The 21,875-nt window shown below is 33.6% G+C and overlaps 1 protein-coding gene across 3 annotated transcripts in view; it reads left to right on the top strand.

Moving 5' to 3' along the window:
• GckIII (Germinal centre kinase III) overlaps positions 1-21,875 on the top strand; it is an 89,641-nt gene that overhangs the window by 31,544 nt on the left and 36,222 nt on the right. The window contains exon 1 of one of the 3 annotated variants that reach the window (XM_065368765.1): positions 5,807-5,938. The exons of the other annotated variants lie outside the window; for them this stretch is intronic. The gene's annotated coding sequence lies outside the window, so the exon portion shown is untranslated. Of the gene's footprint in view, positions 1-5,806; positions 5,939-21,875 lie in introns of those variants that run through there. 3 annotated transcript variants of the gene reach the window in all.

The raw sequence follows: 21,875 nt of genomic DNA, 5'->3' as shown, positions 1-21,875 counted from the left end.
TGTGAAGTATATACTTAGTAAATACAGATTTTGAAAAAGTGTGCTCGAATCAATCAATCAGAAAGGTCACGAAATCAATTGATCAAAATTTTTGGGTGTCTGGAAACTACCACGTTTTACTTTTCATAAGATCTCTTCATTTTTTTCTTCTTTAAAAATTGTCCAAATTTGAATTTTTAAAAATTGCTTGAAAATCGGAAAATAAAATCTAGTTTCTGGAATTTTGCATTTTGTTTGGCAGAAAAAGTTTTTGTTTAACCGAACTCATGAAATTGTTCGAACTTGATGAATTTAGAAAAACTATCGTTCATTCAGTATACTTTTCTTGTGCTGGATTAGGTGGACTAGAAGGAGTGAAGGGTTTTCCACAGGTTTACTCATACTGAACGTAATATCTCTAAGTAAGTAGATAGGTAGGTAGGTACACTCGTAAATACGTACGATACCTGCTTATCAAATAGAATAGGGTAAAATACCCCTGTAAAATGGAAAACGACTTGTTTTGGCAGACTTTAACGAAAATAATGGACAGCTTTGGAGGACGTGTAGGTAGGTAGGTCGATGGTCATAAAAAAACACTAGCGAATAAGCAGCCGTCGTTTACCACGTCATCGTAAATATTCGACCATCGACTATAAAACAGCGAAAAGATACCCTAGAGTGGAGGGTGATGGGGTGTTTGGTTAGTATTTGAAAGCACTATCAATCGTCTGTTCTATGGCATGGCATGGCGTGGCGTTGCATTGCTTATGCCTCGTACCATAAACTATGTATGTAGGCACAACGTTTTACGCGTTACTTTTTTTTTCTTCCTCTCAACACACCCTTACTTGCGGGTATTTCGAGGATATGGTCTTCAGCAATGAAAATGAGGAAAAGGGGTGGTAATGTGCGTGGTTCTCGTAAAAGTAGACGACGACAACGATATATACGATGACGCAAATCTCGGAAAAATTTCAACTTTGTGGTTGTGGTTATCATCGAGAAAGCATTAGACGAATAATAGGATATATTTACGAGATATTACGCTTTGTAGTTACTCTCTGTTTTTCGACCTTTTGAGGTAGTTTTTAGCTTTTATGGCTCTATCATAAATTCCATTGAGAGTGATACAGAAGAAGAGTATTTTGCGTGTTGTGTAACGTTGCGAATCACCTTCACCACCACACGTTCTTTTCCCAGTGGTGAATTTCTATTCGTTGTGCAATTGTGAGTATCTATGCGAAAATTTCTCAAAGTATGAACGTACTTGTGTTGCCTTTAATAAGTATCCTTTTTTGACTTGAAATACGAATTTTTCTTTTTCAATTTTTCCAATACTCTTTTTTGGGAATGAGGAGATAAAAAAGTGTAAGAGTTCAGAAACACGTTGACCTGTGTTGAGCATCATTTTATATCCACGAGTACTGCGTCGGTTGAGATAAGCTGTGTTCTCGATACCCTTTGAAATAGAAATTGCAGACGGTGAGATGAAGCGTGAGGATTATATCGTGGATTATACGCGTAGGTAGGTACACTCACCTATGAATCTAAACCTTTTTTTTTTTTTTGAAAAAAAAAGATAGTACCGAATTAAAAATGGTAAAAGAGAGTAAAATACGAGAGATCTATATTGCGAATCCGTACACGATGCGATGTTCGTTTGTACAAATGTACAATGTATCCCCTTTTTGTCCATTCGCCGTGTGAAACGTGTGAAAAAAGCTGATACCGACTAATAATACCATCGTAAACGGAATTCATAAAAGCGGAAAATTTTCCCTTGCAGGAAATCACAAGGTGTGTGAAAAAGTTTCGATATTTCAACGCAGCGTGTTATTTTCTAAGCGTTGAATTTCAGTTTTCCGATGGAAAAAGGAACCGTAGCGATAAGAGATTGGTCATTGTACAATGTACTATATACATCTAAACGAACAATTTCGGATTTCGCTCCAAACTTTTTTACACAAATTCCTCCTGCTCCTGAATTTAACCCCTAGGCTCCTCTCTTTACAAGGGGAAGTATCCCTACCTGCTCAAAAATTTTTGAACCGGACAAAGAAGATTGAAAGAGGACCACCAAAATACACCATCAGCAGAATTTCATGTGCTGAAATTTATTTTTCGATTTTTGAAAAAAATTTTAAATATTTAAATTTGGTTCATTTCTTATGAAAAAAATCAAAATTCAATCAAATTGACATGAAAAGCTGAAACTTGGTTTGTACCTCATTTTTGACCCCCCCCCCCCCTCAAAGTCGATTGGTGATGGTTTCGAATAGTTCTGCAGCTTCTGGAGTGGTTGAAAGAGGACCCCAAAATACGTAATCAGCAGAATTTCAGGTACCTACAGAAATTTATTTTTCGATATTTGGGAAATTTTAAAGATTCAAATAAATTCGGCTCATTTTTTACGAAAAAAATCATAATTCGATTGAATTGACATGAAAAGTTGAAATTAATTGTTTTGTACCCTAGTTTCGACCTCCTGAGTTGATTTGTGATGGTTTCGAATCGTTCGCATCTTCACGTGAATTTTTGGATTAAGCAGTTTTCGAAAAAATGATTTAAATAGGGTAAACATGAAATTCAGCTCTTATAAGCTTTGTCAATTTTACGCTCTTTGTGACCCTTCTGATCGATTTCGACGCATATTTTCAAGATTTTCTTGTTCCTTGAAAATACGTAATATGTGCCTAAATCAATTGGAAATCTCATAAAGATGGTGAAAACGAGTTTACAAGTGCTGCATTTTATTTTCACTCTACGTACTACGTTTTTTCAAAAACTGGAGAATCCAAAAATCCGCTGAACGTCCAAAAATATGTAGTTCGAAACCATCACTAATCGACCTGAAAGGTTAAAAAAAGGTTGCAAACCAAATTTCAGCTTTTTATATCTATCAAATTGAACGAATTTTGATTTTTTTTTTTCATGTGAAATGAGCCAAATTTAAGCTTTTAAAAAATCTCCAAAAGTCTAAAAATGAATTTCAGCACCTGAAATTTTTGCTGATGGTGTATTTTCGGGTCTTCTCTCGATTCCTCTTTGTCCAGTTAAAAAATTTTGCAGCTCCAATTTTTCTTTTCAATACCCTATTTCAGAGCCCTATATAAAATAAAGTCAGGTGAAACTAGAATTATCAATTTGTTGGGGTTGTTGGGGCAGTTTTGAAGAGAGTTAGAAAAACATTCACGACCATTCTTCGCCAGTTTTGAATTTTCGCAGTAGAAGTCATTCAGCGAAAGCCTAATTTTCAACGTCTGGAATGAATTCGTATTTCAACTCAGTTTTTTGATATGGACGCCATGGGCCTCACTAGGCCTATGAGCCCTCTTTTTGGAATTTTTATAAAATTTCATGAAATTATCTCGAAATCAATGCAATTGATTTAAAAATTCGCGATAATTATGAAAAAGTCGATTAGGTAAACGTCTTTGAAATTGATCAATATTGATGTGAATTGTACGAAAAGTAAAATTGCATAAAAGCCTTTCAATTAGCTAAATTTTCTTGAAAATTATTTTAAAAACATGTGGAAATGCAATGAATGAAAATCGTACCAAATATCGACATTTCGACAACATTTTGTTCAAAATTAATATTTTTCTCATTCGATCGAGAAAGTAAGGATTGCGTTTCGTTTTCCATTACGTGAATTATTGAATGATAATTCTCTACCTAAACAACTTTTTAATCAATTTTTTTCACTGTGGAACTTTGATACCTACTCGTAGTTGAAAAAATAACTTTCGATTTTTTCCATAATTTGAAAATCTGAATGGAACATTTTTTCGATAATAAGACTGCGACCCCTTCGTATTTAATTTTTTTCTCGTGATTATGTAACGAAAAAAATATACCGGTGGTCGCTAATTTTCCGATAAACGAAGTACGAAACGACGAAGATGAATAAATCACCAAGCTGATAATTTCGTATTTCCATTTCGCTGTCGTGTTCCTGCTGCCTGTGTCAGAGTTTGAGTTGATTTTTTATTCCGACGCTTTGACGTAGCCTGAGCCGGAGCTGTCGCTGTCGGGTAAAAATGATACGAAGTCGGTTAAACTAAGATGATTTTTTTCAACTCGCCGAAAATTGGTTCTAGAGGAAGAAGTTGGAGATACTCGTATTTTATCGTTGAAGCGAGTACCGGAGAGACATGAAAATGGAATATTCGATGACATTTTTTAATGATGTATACCTACAGATACAAAAAATTGTACGCAAATCTGTAGCGTATTTTCCATACGGAGGACGAACGAGGATGCTGAGGTAGACTTTTCTCATTTAATATAAATTTTCAATTTCGATTCACGGTTTTCCATATTTGTTGCTATAAATTAATGATGGCGTCGTATCGAAATACTTCCACTTTCGAGTGACGTTCCTTGAGAGTGCTAAGGTATGAGAAAATGTTGAGGAGTTTCTCGAGCACTTGAGCAGAATTACGTTTCATTTGTCGAGGCAATATAGATGAGTACTTGGTACTTATACCTAACCTATGTAGTATTCGAGTATATCCTACATGGTGTGGCGAGTATAAGTGTGTACGTAATTGACCTAGATTGTAGAAATTCACAAGTTGAAACTTATACTCGTATGTATATACCGTGAAGGGTGAGCAAAGGCGAAGAAAAGGCGAAAAAAATAATCGAGTATTGTTTCCGGAGCGGTATAGTTTCTTTTTTAGCTTACCTGTTGTGTAATAATCCGTTTCCCTGGTTCCTTCGTCAGTCGTCGAATTACGATGTTGAGAAGGAAGTGTGCAAACTCGTTCATCGCGTGAATTGGTAGCGAGGTACTTCTGGGACGACGAAAGGCTTACAAAATATCTAGATTTCGGTGGCGCGATAATGAAGTCGTATATAACCTACGTGTTGGGAAACCTACCTTGTATATGCCGAGGATATCTTGAGAAAGGTCGAGGTGAAGTGTGCTTTGGAAAAATTGATGATTAAGTAGAGTGCTCTGAACATAAGTGGTCATTATTTGAAGTACGAATGTAATATTTTTAGACTTTTGTGAAAATGTTATCGAGTTTTGTGATCTACGAGTGGATACCATATTGATATTGATGGTTGATGTTTGTCTCTAGGAGTACAGGATGTTCGAAAAATTACTTCCCTCGGTCATTTTTTGATTTCAACCAGCTTGGGCATTTGCAATGAGTCCTGTCTCGTGACTGAATTTGTGAGATACGTAAGATTCAGAAGGTGGCAGAAGAGAGGGGGAAAATATACGTGTAAAATTCACGAACAAAGCTTACCTACTCATCTATAAATCTATTGGTTTTGAAATTACGCGTATTATAAACAATGATTTTCGCGCTTGAATTGCCAATGTCAAAAGGCAGGCGCGAGATGCGAGAGCATTATACGTAGAAAATCCGATCAACGTTGTCGATTGCAAGGTTAGAGAATATGTAAGTATATAACGGTTTGATCGACGTGTACTGTACTTTGTTCGATTTGCAAGAGGTGTTACAGAGGAAACGCCAACCAAGTCGACGTCGTCGTATAAGTGATGAAAAATCAGCTTATGTATTCGATCGAATACAAGAAGAATGGTCCTATCACTGCTCGTATTGTAGAGTTGAACTTAATTAACCGTTTGAAAACGTAACTTTGAAACTTACTTTTAAAGAGTATTAAGAGACAGATGGAGTGAAGTTTTCATTCCAAGTACCTCTAATACCTAAATACCTAATACTTATGTACGTGTTATCCAATTATCGTTCGGATTGTTCGAGTAATTTGGTCATTATATGTATTGCGTTGATGGACACGTGCATATTGTAATTTTATACGGTTTGTTTTTATGTTACAGGTACGTGAATACGATAGTTTTATGTTTCTTTAGAGACGACGAGAAGAATTAAGCCTAGACGATAATCATGTGTACCCAGAGTGCGTAATGTACCAGAAGCATATCGATTCCCTGCTTTAATTTGTAGATTCCGTAAGTCGATGAAAATTGTTCGTTTTTTTTCCTTCGTTTAACAAAGGTGTCCGATGTATGTATGTACTTCATCGTCTGTTGACAGACGTTGTGTTGAATAATTAATACTCCTCGCGGAAGGTTCTTTCGGTCAAAGGCTATTTACCCAATTGGGTAATGGCTCGTACTTCGAATGCTACATAATCCATTATGTGGCCGGTTCGCGAATCGATTGAGTAACGATGAAATTTTAATGAGAATCGCATTTGTACGAGCGTTTTTATATGAAGAAAAAAATACCTAAGCTTTTTATCAGCGTAATGCCTGCTTCTCGAGAGGCAATTTTGTTATTGGTAGCGATGGGAAGGGCAGCCGTGCTCATGTTTGCTTCTTTAATATTGCAGATTTTCTAGTCGATAAAACTACAGAGAGGGAATGAATACCATTGGCTGTGAACGGCATGAAATTAATCCTTAGTCATTGGCGTATATTTAATACTGGTTTTTATTGGAATTTTTGCTAGAAAAATGCGCCTTTCATGATCGAATGACAAGTTCTTGTATGATTCTAGATATTTTGAGCATGAGTTTTGGGGCGTTAATGAGATGCCTCAAATTTTTATCAAGTATAAAAGATGAGCCAAAAATTTCGAATCCAGTGCTGTTTTCAAAAGTGACTGAATAAATTCCCGAAAGGGTCAAAATTGATCGATTTTCGAGTTTTGGCGAATTGAATTGGACTTCATTTTCAATAATTATTTGTATATCAGTTTTGCTGAGTTGCAGTGGATTTTACAAAATTATGTCGATGAATTTTGAAGTCCCGTTTTTCATCAAAAAATTGAGAAAAGGTTTCATTCTTCGACAAAAATTTCGAAAAACTCACTTAATTTTCTGCTAACATTTTTTGAAATCTTGCTTTTTGCCTGAAATTGTCGAAAATTTTTACCTTTTTTGCCAAAAATTTTCCAACAACTAATCCATACTTCCTTGCAAACAGAAAATTGTCAAAATATCTCACCCTTTTCCCAAAATTAGCCTGAAGTCCCGTTTTTTTGCCAAAAAATGGCAAAAAACCTGCCTATCACCGTTCAATTGTCAAAATCTAAAAACTGCTAGAAATTCCACTTTTCTTCAATAAGTTTTGTTTTTTGTTAAATTCTAAATTATCAAAGCCTCGCTTTTTACCAAAAAATTATCACAAAGTTAGCACTTTTTTACTAAAAACTTCAAATAATAGGTAACCGCCTTTTTTCTGAAAATTTTGAAAAAGTCACATGTTTTTGACATAAATTCCTAAAAGCCATACCTTTTGCTATAATTGGCAACGTCTCGTTTTTTCTCAAAATCAAAAAGTCTTACTTTTTTCTTAAAGTTGTTCAAATCTTGCTATTTTTCCAAAAATTGGGAAAACTGTCTTGATTCCTTTCACTAAAATAGTCAGTCCTGCTTTATGTTGAAATTGGACAAAAATTCTCAATTTTTTGCTAAAAACTGTCATTAAATCTGACTTTTTGGTAAAATTACGAAGTAATCCAACTTTTTTTACAAAAATTGCTGCAAGTGTCGCTTTTTTGTTGAGAATTTCTGAAAAGTTCTGCTTTTTGCAAAAATTGTTAAAGTTTCGATTGAGTTCTTTTTTGCAATTTTTTCTGTATTAAAATGTTTTTCTCGCGTTTTGTTACTTTCTTGGTTACTTTTTCGAGCTTTTTTGTTGACTTGAGAGTCACTTTTTTGGAAGAAATTGAGTACGAGCTCTCTGTATTTTGTTCAATTTTCTCAATATTTTGTAATGGTACTCCAATTCTATTCACGAGTATTTTGATTTTAGCTATTTTTGTGTACATTTTGTGCATATTTTGGGACATTTTTTCGATAATTTGCAAGTTTTGATGATACATATTTCATTTTTTGCATTTCTGTTCATATTTCGTGAAATTATTGCAATGTTTTGCCAAGCTTTCAATATCGTTCAATCCATTTTTTACTGTGTGTTCAACGTTTTATTCATCATTTTTACTTACTTGAGTCGTTTTCTGGCGATTTCAAGCAATTTTTTCCCGACCTTTATTTTGCAAAATCTTAGCTCTAATTTGCCAATTAGGTATTTTGCATTTTGTTTTCTTCTTCATTGAAAGAAATTTCATCAATATTTCGTTCAATTTTGTAATGTTTCATTACGTAATTTTTACATCGTTTTCTATACTATTTTCATCAAGTTAGAAAAAAAATCTGCTAATAATTATATCTTGACAATTTCTTTCTCAATTTTTCTTAATTAATGATCTTTTATAGTTTCATTTTTTTTCAGTTTTCAACGATTTTTACTTCAATTGTGTTGTTTTGTGAACGATTTCAAGTATTGAAAGCCATTGAAAGCTTTGTCGATTTATTAATGCAGTCTTTGCCAAGCTTATTTTAAAAACTGTTCGCCTTAATTTCAATTGTTTTCCCATCAATTTAGCAGATTTTTCTTAAAATTTTTGAAAAATTCTTAAATGCTTTTATCAATTTTTTCTCAATCTTCAACTAGATTTCCTTATGATGACAATTTAACGGAAGCAATTTATCTGCTTAATTACGTATTTGTGAATTTCGTGACAATTCTCTAGAATTTTTCGCAATTTTGATGATGTTTTAACAACTTTGAACCATTTTCAAACCAATTTTACTGATTAGTGATTGTACCGTAATTTAATTCAATTGCATTCATATTGTGTGATTTTTTCACATTTTCATCAAATTCTCAGTTTTCTATCACTTTCGAGTTTGATTTTTGCATAAGGTTAGTCCTTGACTTTTCAAAAATTTTTCAAAAATCGAAAATATGTCTCGAAGGGTCCTTTTTAAAAGTTCAATCTTATGCGGTCTCGAATGAACCTTCACCTCACCAAAAACTCACCCTACCTAGATGCATTCAAAGCGTTGCTTGTAAATCCAATGCATGCATTTGACTACAGCACTGGCTTAGCGGTATCTTCTCAAAGTCACGATTCAATTATACTTTTTTTTCTCCAACTCCCGCAGCATATGATTGGTCATCTTGGTTGTTGTTTGTATCGATCTAATCAACTAACCCATCCATTTTTAGAAAAAGCCCATCGGCGGCCATCGTCCGCATTCACGGAGATCACACTCACGTAATCTCGCGCTATTCATGCGTCGTCGTCGTCGGTCGGCCGTCGAGTTCATCAACACATCCACATTCACCTTTATCCGACGTGCATTTTGTACATCGAGTATAGCATATCCTATCGTTGTAGCGTTACATTTTACACGTCCACCTTCGCTCTCGAGTTATATGTGCAGTAGATAGGTATCATCCTATAACAAAACACGTGATTTTTTTTCTCTTTATCGAAGATGAAGCGTGAAAGTGTCATTGTCAACGACCGTGCTCGCAATTTAACAGGTATAAGGTTGAGAGCTGAGGTGTTTTTTTCCCCTCTTGCTTCTATTTCATAAATATACGTCTATGCACATACGAGTACATACAACCTCCGTAGGCAGCTTGCAGCTTGGCTTTTTCAACGTCGATATTTCATTTTCATTATAGAAACAAACGAAGAAAGGAGAAAATTAACGCCGTTTGTCACATGGACGACGAAGTCGACGACAACGACAAATCTTCGAGGATGTGGTGTGTCTTAGAGTTCGTCTTGCGCGTTGCCCCCTACCCCCCGTCATATCATCTGACTCGTATTTCCAGCTTCCGCAGTCGCATCTTTATTTTGTAACCATCGTCGTCAGCAAGAGCGTCGCAATGACTCATTCGCAGCGTCGGTCGCTTCTTCGTCTCCTCCAGCTCGTGGTGACGCCGGTGGCGGTGGCGGCGGCCTATTATACGCCGCGGTGGCCGTGTCGACGTGTGTTTTAACCCAAATTCTCCTCCGTATAGTATTCTTATACTATGTACTTACGTGCTGGGCTTCTGTAGGAAAAATTTGGAGAGAATTCGTCGTCATGGTGGTTGTTTTTTGAGATAGATACAGATACCTACCTAAGTACCTACCTACCTGCGATGTTATTCTGCTCGAGTGCGAGTAATTTAATTCTGTTCCTTGTATGTAAATTTGCGTTTCCAGGGCACTGTGTCACTCGAGTTGATGTACCAGAGGGTTGAATGGAATTTTTGGTCGTAATCAGGGCTGAGAAATCGATAGACTGGTGGTATTGGTCCGTAAGATGAAAGGAACCGTCTGTTATGAAAGTGATTTTTGTAATGGATTTGAATGACTTCGATTTCGTGCTATTCTAGTTTAAAAATAAAGACCGAAGGGCTTATGGGTTCGAAAATTTAATTTTTTAAAATTTGCATCTGAACCATTCCATGTTGAATCGACAAGCTTTTTGTACTCACAGGGAGCCTTTTGAACGGTCACTCTTCGATTTGAACGAAACCGAGTTAGATCGAAAGAGCACGATTGTTCTAAAACTTTTTTGAACCACAATTTTAGATCCCTAAGTTCATTTTTGGATTTTATTTTCTGACGAAATTTCTCCAAAAATTTCAAATCGTTCTGGGTGGCCCGAAAATGAACTTCGGAGCCTTTAACTTTGGTCGGTGCTTATTGAGCAATCTCTCGACCGTTTTAGCTGGTTACCGCCAAATTCCTGGAGTTCCAGTTCAAAAGTGGATTTTTGACCGACCCCCCCACACCCCACGTACCAAAAAAAATGATCTAGAAAATATGAAAAAAATCAAATTTTTAAACAAGGTAGTATGACAAGCAGTTTTTTTTTGACGAGCTACCTTCTGGTACGTCTACACGAACACCCGACTCAGAAACAGTCACAATTCAGTCTTTTTACATCCTCCGGAATAATTTTAAATTTCTGGAGGAAAACTCGCTGAAGACCTCATTGATAGAAACACTGAGAAAAATGTATAGTATAAATTACAATGAATTTATGGTAAACGATCGAAATTACTATAATTATAGTAAATGAAATACTATAATTATGATAAAAAAATACTATAATATAGTAAAATTTTGCTTATAATTCCAAAACTGGAGCACGTTTACTATATTGTATATTATGATAATTTATACTATACAAATTTTTCTCAGTGAAGTAGACTTTGGATTTGGAACTCCATCTCCTCCCCGAAGTGGTGAAAATTGATCGAAAAAATCGAATTAAAAAATCAGTTTTCTCGTTACGTGGCCTTATTCTTGAAGAAAAACGAAAAAATTGATAATCAAGAAGTGAATAATTGAAGAGCTCTATTCCAAAGTGGGTTAAGTCATTTTGAAAAAATGCACGTTTTAAGGAGATTTTTACTTCAAAAGTAACGATTTTTCAAAGTGATTTTTTCAACAAGCAATTCTTCTATGTCCAAAGAAAGGAAATGTGCACTGACCTCTCAAAACAGAACAAATTTTAGCAACAAAAATCTTAAACGCATTTTTTGGTGAAAAAAATGACTTAACCCACTTTGGAATAGAGCTCTTCAATTTAAAAACTACAATTTTCGACAAAAAATTGCAAATACAATAACTTTCACCAAATTACTAAAAAAAAAACTTTGCTTTTCAACTTGAATAAGTCGAAAATTGCCTTGAAGGTTCACTTTTTTGCCAAAAATTGACCAAAATTGTCGCTTTTATGTAAAAAAAATCAAGTCTCGATTTTTTGCCAGTAATTACTTAAGAAGCTTTGCCTTTTACCAAAATTGTCAAAATCTCGATTTTTTGTCTGATCTAGCTGGCAGTGAAAGTAGTGAAAATAATGAAAAAGTAGGTAGTGAATTTAGTCAAAAAGGTACCTAGAAAAAAAATGAAAAAATTCAAACGCACTAAAAAAAATCTTCAAATCATTGAAAAAGAAAGTTTTATTTTTGATGAAACTGGCGACAGTGTTGGAATATGTGACGTCAATTTTTGGGTAAATTAATATTTTTGAAAATTTTCCTGTGAAAAATTTGACTTTGTTAATTTTCGGTTGTATGATTTGGGGGAGGAGGGGGGAGGGTCGTGTGGAGAGCGAAAATTTGGTTGAAAAAAGTAGTGATTTTTTCAACAAAAAAAAATTCGTTAGATACCTACCATGCATTTGCTAAAAAGTTCATTTTTTAAATGAAATATTCTGACATTTTTGTGATTTTTTTTCTCCATTAAAATATTTTGCTCATGTCTTGTAACTTTTTTAGTTACTTTTCAAACTTTTTTAAGTTACTTTTTTTCTTAGAAAATATTGAGTACGAGCCTTGGTTGAGGGATAAATGTTCCTTTCGTAATGAACCCCTCCCCCTTAAAGAAAACTTGGCAAAAAAAAATATTTTTTGTTGCAACTATTTCTCCATTTTTGAAAATTTGGTTTTTGTCATGTGAATTTTTAAATAAATTTTTCACAATAACCTTATTGAAGCTTTGAAGCTACGAATTCGTGTGGAGTTGATAGAAAAAATAAGATTTTCTCTTGGATCTCTAAAAATTGCAAATTTTGATCAAACATGCTTTTTGAGAAATTTTCCAATTTTTACGATATTTGTGTCAATTTTAACTTGTATAGAATTTAATTTATTGAATAAAATAAAATGATAATTTTTTGAAAAATACCTACTAACAATGAGTAAATACGTAACATAAAGGGAGGAAGCCTAGCAGTGAGAAAAAGATCGCAAATTCAATGACCATCAAGTAAAGTATAGTGGGTACATCTACATATGTACAAGAGACATATTCGATTAATCGTTTCACAAATGCAACATGACAATGGTTAATCAGATGAAAAATGTCTTCCGAATTACACCAAAATAAGATAGAGGAGAACGAAATGAAAACGTAGCAAATGAGCAAAGACTCATCTTATATAGGTAATCTACTAAATCGAAGCGTTTGTGATGAGAAATCGCCCTGTCATCGGTATGATACGCAATGACGAGTTTCTCATCTGTAAATTTTGACCTATTCCATATAAATAAGAAGTGTTAAAGATATTTTTTCACTTTGGCATACATTTTTATGCTGTATAACATTGGAAATGAGTTTTGAAAGATGCATTCGAAAAATCAAGATCGAGGGTAATTTAAAGAGATGAGAAGTTTTCAACTTCAAGAATAACTGAATTATAATCATTTTTTAAAATTCCATCAATTTAATGTGGGTACTCGTATCTTGGCTATAAAATAGGTAAAGGAACACAGGGAATGTTCCACCTTTGGGAAAAATGGACTACCCAAGCATACAAAAGGAAGTGAGAGACGAGTAAATTTGATTTTTTACCATACGATGCCAAGGGTTGTTTTGGGTGAATTAAATTTCCAAATTTGAAATGAAACGTCGATGTTTATAACTGATGGAAAATTAGACATTTAAATTTTGGCATAAAATAAGCTCTAACGTGGCGTAATTGAATTACCATATTAATTTCCCCACGGAACTGATACTTAGTGTAGTATACTTATTATATCATTTCACCTTTTGTCCTTTGCATCGGGTATCATTTAGGCTGAAGAGAAATTATCCCTTAAATACCCAGTTGGATAATATAATCATAACTCGAGTTAAATTTCATCCAAAAAGGTAGCTGTAAAAATACCATATTTCGTTCCAACTCTATTATAATGTATTACGTGTGCGTATACAAAGGTATATAGGCCTATACTTCTCCTTTATTATTACATTAAAGAATAAAAGAGAGGGAAAAAAACTGAAAACCAACCACACAGGTGCCTGCCTATGCCTGCTTATCCTAATTTGAAATTAAACGATTCGTCGCTCGATTCGTGGTAATATCTGCGCCAGTGTTATTATAATAACGGTGAATTCGATCGTGGTGCGCGGAAATCGGTCGTCGAATATAGGCTGAGTGAGGCGAAAGAAAGAGAGAAATGAAAAAAATAGGCTCGAAATATTGATAGTTGAAAAAAAAAAAAGCTTTAAAAGCCTATGCTGGTGTGCTGGTCTATGTATGTGCTTGTGCACGGACAATGTCGTCAGATGTAGGCGTTACTTTTACGTATGAAAGTTTACGACGTGAAGGTCATACAATAAGCGCATCGTAACCGGCGCATGCGCCCGAACTTTGTTTATAGCTTTGGGAAAAAGTTGTCGGAGGTTTTTCGAATTCTTCCCTACAGCTTTAGTCGTTTTTACACGTTGCAAAAGCTGAAAGGTGCGTTTTATAGCCCTGAAAAATTGTCGTGTGCGACGCAGACGAAGTCCACTTTATAGCGTATCCAGAATCCGAAGGTGAAGGTGAAGGTGAAGGTGGTACTTGGAAATGAGATGTAAATGCTTACAGAGTGTAAATTTTCTCGGGATCGATTAGTATTCTGATTGAATGTTCTAAAAGTATCTTTTTTCGACATTTTCATCTTTTTTGGTTCGAAAATGTAAATTATGTGGGAAATTTTGTTCTTTCCGGAATACGAAAATGTACCTTTATTTTAATCTCATCATTGTAAAGTCTTGATGAAATACGTACGAACAAAATGAAAAAAAGAAATGTATTTCGATGGAAAATTATCTTCGCTGTACTGGAAGAAGCATATTTTATAAATTTATTTCACAAGTGACACGTGTCATGATGTACTTACCTATGATAAAAGATATTTATACGTACCTTTGTCGTTGGTATTTTCCTTTCACGTTGGAAACATTCGTTTTTAGAAAATAGAAATAATTCATATCAGCAAATTCTTGCCAACTTGGTGTGTTTGAACGAACTATCTTGGTTTTGAACATTGCTACAGGGTGTCCCAGTTATAGCGCCACCACAACCTTCGAGTGGTATTGAAAAAACCATAAAATAAAATCGGATACTTCAAATTTTCCTGGTAGTACTTATAACGAATATGAAATCCGAAGTTGAAATGGTTGAAAAGGTTATGTTCAAGAAAATGTTAATAATTTTCATTTTGGTGACTCGAACATGAAATATCGATGCCAGGAATTTGAAAATATTTGGATTGTGATCTGTCAGACTATAACTCGTAGTGTTAACTCATAAAAATGATTCCCTCAAGAATGATTTCCAGCTCTCAAATCTCCCTCTATGAAGTTCGTATCTACTTTTTCGGGAAAATGACTTCGAAAATAGATTTCAGAAATGTGAAAAGGTGAATTTTGACTTTTAGATCGATAATGAAAGTTGAATCAAAACATAACATGTGGTATATTATGTGTAGGGTGGTTGAAATGAAGTTTGAACTAACTTCAAAATTAATAGATGCATAATCAAATCACATTATCTAATTAAAATGGCTGGCGGTGAGAAATGGCTCAGAAAAGACGTTATTCGCCTTTACAAAATATATCCGTGTACACGCTGGTTTTGTTATTTATACAAACACGAATGTGCGGTTTTGGTGGTTGTATTCAAGCTATGAGGTAGGAAGGACAGGGAATTGCGAATGTTGAACGAATTTCAAATCTTGCTGCAAAATATGCTATGTTAGTCAACTTGGTGGAATTTGACGAAAATGAGTGGTTGAAAAAGAATCTCAGGTATTGAGAGATAGGTATGATGTGGAAATGGGAGAGTTCAGGACTGGAGTTTGGTGAACCATAACTGTAAGTTGAAATTTTTGGTTTGGGTATTGGTGTTTGCGTAGTGATTTGATTACTTTTTCAACATTTCGTAATATCGAAATTGCTTGTACATTAGGGTGAATCGCTCCTAAAAAAAAAAGTCAATGGATTTTGACCAAATTTAGCAGAGACCTTCATTTTGAGTTGGAAGTTACTCAAAAAAAATTAAGCCCTGCAAGTGCCCATGAAAATAGAGGTGGGGTTCCTCAAAGAAAAGGAATTTTGGAAAAAATCGTGGTTTTTTCGCTCTAGCCTTTGCTCAACCTGTTTTGGAAAAAATGGTCCAGTCTCAAATTAAAGTACCTGAGATTCTGGTTCGATCTACATATGCAATTGCTGTCAAAATCCAAAACCACGTTCGAGGTTCTACTGACTGGTTGAAAATTTGCAAATCACTTATTTTTGGATAAATTCGTGTTTTGCAAATTTTTTCTTCGCGTGTATTTCGCATTTATTATGCCAAAATATTGAAGGGGAAATACTTTGGAATGCAGGGGTGTCAATTTTTGATCATTTTTGTCAATTTCAAAAAATTGAAAAAAATAGTCGAAAACTTATGACAGTTTTTTTTTTTTTTTTTTTGATTTTTCGAAGTTGGCAATAATAACCAAAAATTAGCATGTAAATAGATTCCTTTGGGTCTCTCACTCCAAAAAAATAATGTTGATTCTTTTGTTATCTCGATATCCCTCAGCTTCTTCTCTTTAATCATGATCACAAAGTTTCTTTCCCAATAAAATGTTGATAAGTATGTAATTCAAGATGTTTTTTTTTTTAATAGAAATTTTCAAGTACTATTTTTATGGCTTCCAAAACTTTTCTGGTTGATGGGGGTGGGAAAAGAAAATTCACAATTTCACAAATTTCTATTGGCTTAAAAAATTCCTCCGCGTAAAATCAACTTTAAATGACCTGAAAATATAATTTTGTCATTGCTGTAGGGCATATGGTTTTTTCAAAATGGAGATGGCCCAAAATGAAGAATGGACCCCAAGTTTTTTGTGAACACTCAACTCTTCAAAAACTTCAAGCAACAACGTTGGTACATTGTTGAAATCCTACTGATTGAAACTTTTATAAAATGTTGAGAAAATTCCTAAATTCTGATGCCATGATCATTGATCAATGTTGATAAGCATGCTTTTGGACCTTGACCTTGAATTAATTGTTTCATTCAAAAAAATCCGGAACAGATACAATGAAATGAATTTACAAACTCTTGATAAAGCAAAAAGAGTCGGAAAAGAGTTTTTGCGTTTTGACTCTTTTTGAAAAAGTGTTGAACTAAGGGTTTCGTTTTTTTGTAAAGAATTTTGAAAACTTTTTTTGTAGAAAGAGTTGGTTTGATAACAGTTGGGTATTTCTTTTTTTCAAAAAACATCCATCATTCCCTACTTAAAATGCATCTCTTGAGTTTTTTTTTTTTTTTTTTTTTTTTTTTTTTTAGCAATTCATCTTTTTAAATTTTACATTGTGTAGAACGTAATTAACTTTTTTTTTGGAAGGGAGGGGCTATTCACTCAACCATGAAAAATATAGAGCTATTGATCTTCTGATGTACTTACATAATCTGTATAAATTTAGTTAGAGGTTAGGTCGAAATAGGATTCACAATTCACAATTTATAGAACGCGACACGTGACGCGATAGCGATATTTTTTACGAAGCACCGAAGTGGAAAAAGTCGATGAGAGTCTAGAGAAGGGGTAACAGTAAGTAAGTAATCGCGTGAAACGTGTCATTCTCGTTACAGCGCTCGTCGCCGTTGGACGTCTGTTCATTATAATCCGAAACGTTTCATATTCCGTCGAGTTTTATGTAAATTGAGCTGATTTTACATAGCATTTGAACGTCAATCTCTTGTACAAGCTTTTTAAATGCACGACGACGTAGTATAACATTTGATAAATAATGCCACTCAGCAGTAATGTATCGACATCATCGGTTCGACGACTACGACGACGTACCCTACAATTTATTTCGAATAATTTCGACGTAATGAAAAATAAAAGTATAAAAAGCTTTCGTCGGAATCAAGTCGTTGCGTCGTCGTTGTCGTTATTTAAGAAAACACGCCGAGGGCTGGGTCGGGAAAAATGAAAGTGAGCCAATAGCAGCTTTTTATTGTCAACTTGATTTTATTGGTTTCTCGCGATAATTTATTTCCCGTATATCGGCAATTTACGGTCTTAAAGCAATTTTCTTCTTTTTTTCGCTAGGTATTATTTTGTTTACTTCGGAGTATGTTCTTGTGTTTTTGGGTCTTGAATAGCTCGAGTATGCGACAACGTTTTGTAATTTTAAAAGAATCGGAAACAATACTTCATGTGTATGTCTTCTTTGTCGAAATTAAAAAAACTGAACGAGTGCAATACACGTAAGGTTTCTGTGTCATTCATCACTTTGTTTTGGTTACAGTTTGAAATTGAAAATAATTCAAAATACGTTGTGATGAAAAAAGAGGGGAGAAGGAGACTATTATTTGAAGCCGAAAATTCAATTATATAGTACAAATATTTTCGTGATTAAGGATTCGTATTGGATGTTGTTGCTTTGCTCAGCAAAATATTTAAAACTTTCGCAACGCACTTGGTATAGCGTTTTTGCATAAAATAAAATAGCTCGTGAACCATTTAGATTAAATTTTATTACATGAAAGCAATACTGTTTCTTTCAAAGGTGCTGGGAGTTTTCAATTTAATTCAATTTTGTTCGATAAGCAGTTTTACAGGAATCCCTTTATTTTTCTATTACATAGGTGCTATTTTTTGCTGATTGTGAGTGTTTTTTTTTTCAAGATATGGTCTGCTTCATGTTGTATTTCAGTTGATTTCTCATGCACCGAGTTGAATGTTGCTTTAGGTTCTTATTCAATATTAAGCCTTTTACGAAGGAAGTATGCAGCAATGCAGCATGTTACTAAATTACCCCGCATTCCCGTATTTAATTCATAATAATGGAATTGGTGTAGATATTTGTTAAAGACAATAAACAGGGCTACCTACCATTTGCAATTAATTTAGTCTCAAAGAGATCGCAGAAATTTCACAAAGGTGATTTGCTCGGTAAAGACTAGATAGAGTAGGATAGTTAAGGATTTCCTCGTGTTATACAAATAGCTACAGCTAGGCACCATAAACAGAAACACAGAAACTTTTAATTGTCTGGAATGAAATTGAGGATGGTAGAGGATGCTTTCACATATACCTATGGTCTAAGCTAAAGCGTTTTACTTACTATGCATATTGGTATACACGAAAACACGTTGGTACGTTTAATTAAACGCTTTTAAGGCGAGTTACATATTATAGTGAAATCTTGAATGTGTTTGAGTTACTTGTACTGTCGCTAATGAAAATGCTCGACAATGTCGTTCGTCAGATTTTGAGGGCTTGTTTGATGACAAGCTGTTGTACTTGAAGACGTGAATCGTTCAAAGCTGTGTTCAGAGATGAAAGGTCCGTTACTCAGATCGTGTACGTGTTTTTTTTTCTTCTGGTGCTCGTGCTATGCCTCGAGTCGACTCTGCAGTATATTACCTAGATATGTGTTATTCACCTGCTCGAGCTCTTTCGATCTTGGTAAAATTTGTGACAGCAGTTTTTTTTTTTACAATTTTTTAACAAGCATAACGGAAGCGCAGGAGATTTTGGTTCAAATTCAAGGATTCTTTAGATATTTGGATGAGGTAGGAGAGGGAGAGAGAGTAGAAAATATCGTTATTATTGTACGTAAAATTGTTAGAGAATCGTCCGACGATGTCGAAGAAACACAACTGGTAAAGTTGTTAACGTGCTTTTTATTTCTTTTCATAAGTTTTTACTCGACTTTTTTCTCTTCTTTTGTTCGCCCGAAAAGTTTTTGTAAGAGTAGTTAAAAATTAATCTTTCTCGATAACTTTCTTTTTTTGTTGTTTCTAATTTGAACATATTTTTGCGACTTTTTTTTTTGTTCCGTTTCCTGTGCTTTTTCTTTCATATTCTTGTAGGTACTATTTGGGTATTTTTAACCAATAAAATCAGATGTATTGATTGAAATTTCGATTATTTTATGGTATTGGAAATGAGAATTGATGAACGAAAGGCTCAGATCTGTTGTAGAAGCAAAGTATTTCGTATTGCTATAAATGATGTATATCGTAATATTATTATATCATTATTATTGTGCAGTAGCCTTTTCAAACTGCATCATCTGGTATGTGCAATTTAATAAAGAGCATAACAATACAATAATACGAAAATGAATCATTTTCGCTGATCACAATGTTGTTATTAACACAACAGTCAAGTCGTATGCCAACCGTTGATTTGTCAAATGTTTATTGTTTGCTCGTTATTGTAGTGCTCGATATTGGCTTAATGGAAGTTGGATAATACCACAGTACATTTGTCAATTAGGAAGGAAATACAGAGCAAGATGAACAGATTAAGAGAACAAGAAAAATAACAAAATTAGAATTTAAAAATACACAAAAAATATGAAAAAAGCAATAGAAAATGATAGTACAAATTCTCAAAAGTCAGATCTTCGTAACTTTTCTATCCTTCCTTCTGCTGTTGAATTACATAGGTAGGTAGTAGGTAAGTCTAGAATTTCCGAATTTTCAAAATTTTCAGAACATCTCGATCGATTCTGTTATTTTCATTTCATTTTGTTTTGTTTTTCTTAAACTTTTCCTCATAATTTTGATGTAGGTAGGTATTCTATAAATGAACCCCATGACCCCGTGCACTATTCATAAGGTTTCAAAAATAATCCATCAATAAAGCTGAGCTTTCCAACTTCTCCCTATCTAAAATATTTCAAAAATGAAAGTACCCGAAAAAATATTAAAGTTTTTTTTCATATGGGAAATTTTGTGTTATACAATTCAGTTTCCCTGATTTCTTCAAAAAACACTTCAATCTTCAATTTTTAACGTTTTCTCAGCTCTTTCAATCAGAAAGTTTTCATTTTTATTTTTTTTTAAATTTGAGTTTCTAGTGTTGTTTATGGCGTCTTTTTTTCAAAAAATTAATTTTTTGATGTTTTAAGAAATTGATAATTTTTTTTAAAAAAAGTCCGATGTTTTTTAATGTTCTCTAGAGCTTTTAAAAAAATACCTATTTCGAAAAATTCTTTTCGTCAATTAAATAAAGTAATTTTTTCCAATTTTTGAAAAAAGTTTCAAATTTTTCAATTTTTCTCAATACTTAATTTACTTTTTCCCCAATTTTTTCCAAAAATTTAGCTCTCTTGTGTGTTTTTCTTCTAAACTTCCATCTTCAATGTTTCTTTGAAAAGTTTCAATTTTTATTTTTTTTTTGTATAATGTGATTTTCTAACGTTTTTTGAAACATTTTACGAATAATTATATTTTTTTCAATTAAAAAAAGGAGTTTTTTTCAATCGTTTTTATGAAATCAATTTTTTTTAGTTTTTAAAAATATTTTTAATGTAAGTCTTTCAGTTTTTTTTCAAGAACGTATTTTCTTCTTTGAAAAAAATCATTTTTTTCAATTTTTTTCAAATATTTGTCCTTTTTTAAATTCATTCTCGAAATAATTTTGTTTCATTAATTTTTTCTGATTTTTTTAGCTCAAAATAATTGATTTTGTCAAACAAATGATTGCAATTCTGATTCCCGATTTTTAAAAAGTTGTTGGTAATAATTTCTGGTGATATCTAAATTGATTCACTTTTGCTATAAACTGAGATTGTAACTAATTTTGGGGCCCATGAATCCCCTCAAATTGGCCTTAATCAGTTTAAAATTATTTCTAGGGCTCGTTTTCTGTAATTTTGTGTCAAAATTTACAAGAATAGCTGAAATGACGATTTTCAAAAATAACGCGGACCAGAATTGACTTCTTAAGAAGAAATTCTGATGCGGTCTCGCCGCTCTTGCGATTCAAGCTGTGGAGAAAACTTATGAATTTTTTTTGATCGTTTACGATCCTTACTTTACAATCTTGAAAACTTATGGTTTCCTCTTATGGAGATTGGAGAGTGACTTTTTAGAAGGAAGTGGGCATAAGGGGCTATTTTTGTTGACCTATGACAATGTTTTCATAAATTTTAGCCAATTGTTTGACTTCCTTGGTCGTTAACTTTCATTTTGTTTTTTTGGGAAAATAGGCTTTTGAGACCTGTCGTTCTGGCGAATTTCAGTTCGTTGAAATTGTAAAATTATTGATATCGAAGCTTCGTTCGTCAGACTATCCCACGGTCTGAAAAAATTGAAAACTGATAATAATTTCAGTGACCTACGAAATCTTAATGCATTCATCGAACAAATTATTTGCTATTGCTGTCTCGATCTGGTTTTCAATTCTGCGTAAATAGATGAGCGGAAAATCGAACAAAAAAAAACACTCTTCTTCGTGTTGATTCGGTTTCTGCGATAAAAATTTATTACTTGTTTTTAAAATTCCGATTCGT

This window comes from Planococcus citri, chromosome 5 (genome assembly GCF_950023065.1).
Source record: "Planococcus citri chromosome 5, ihPlaCitr1.1, whole genome shotgun sequence".
Lineage (NCBI taxonomy): Eukaryota > Metazoa > Arthropoda > Insecta > Hemiptera > Pseudococcidae > Planococcus > Planococcus citri.
Note: the sequence above shows the minus strand (reverse complement) of the source record. Positions and strands in the feature narration are given on the sequence as shown.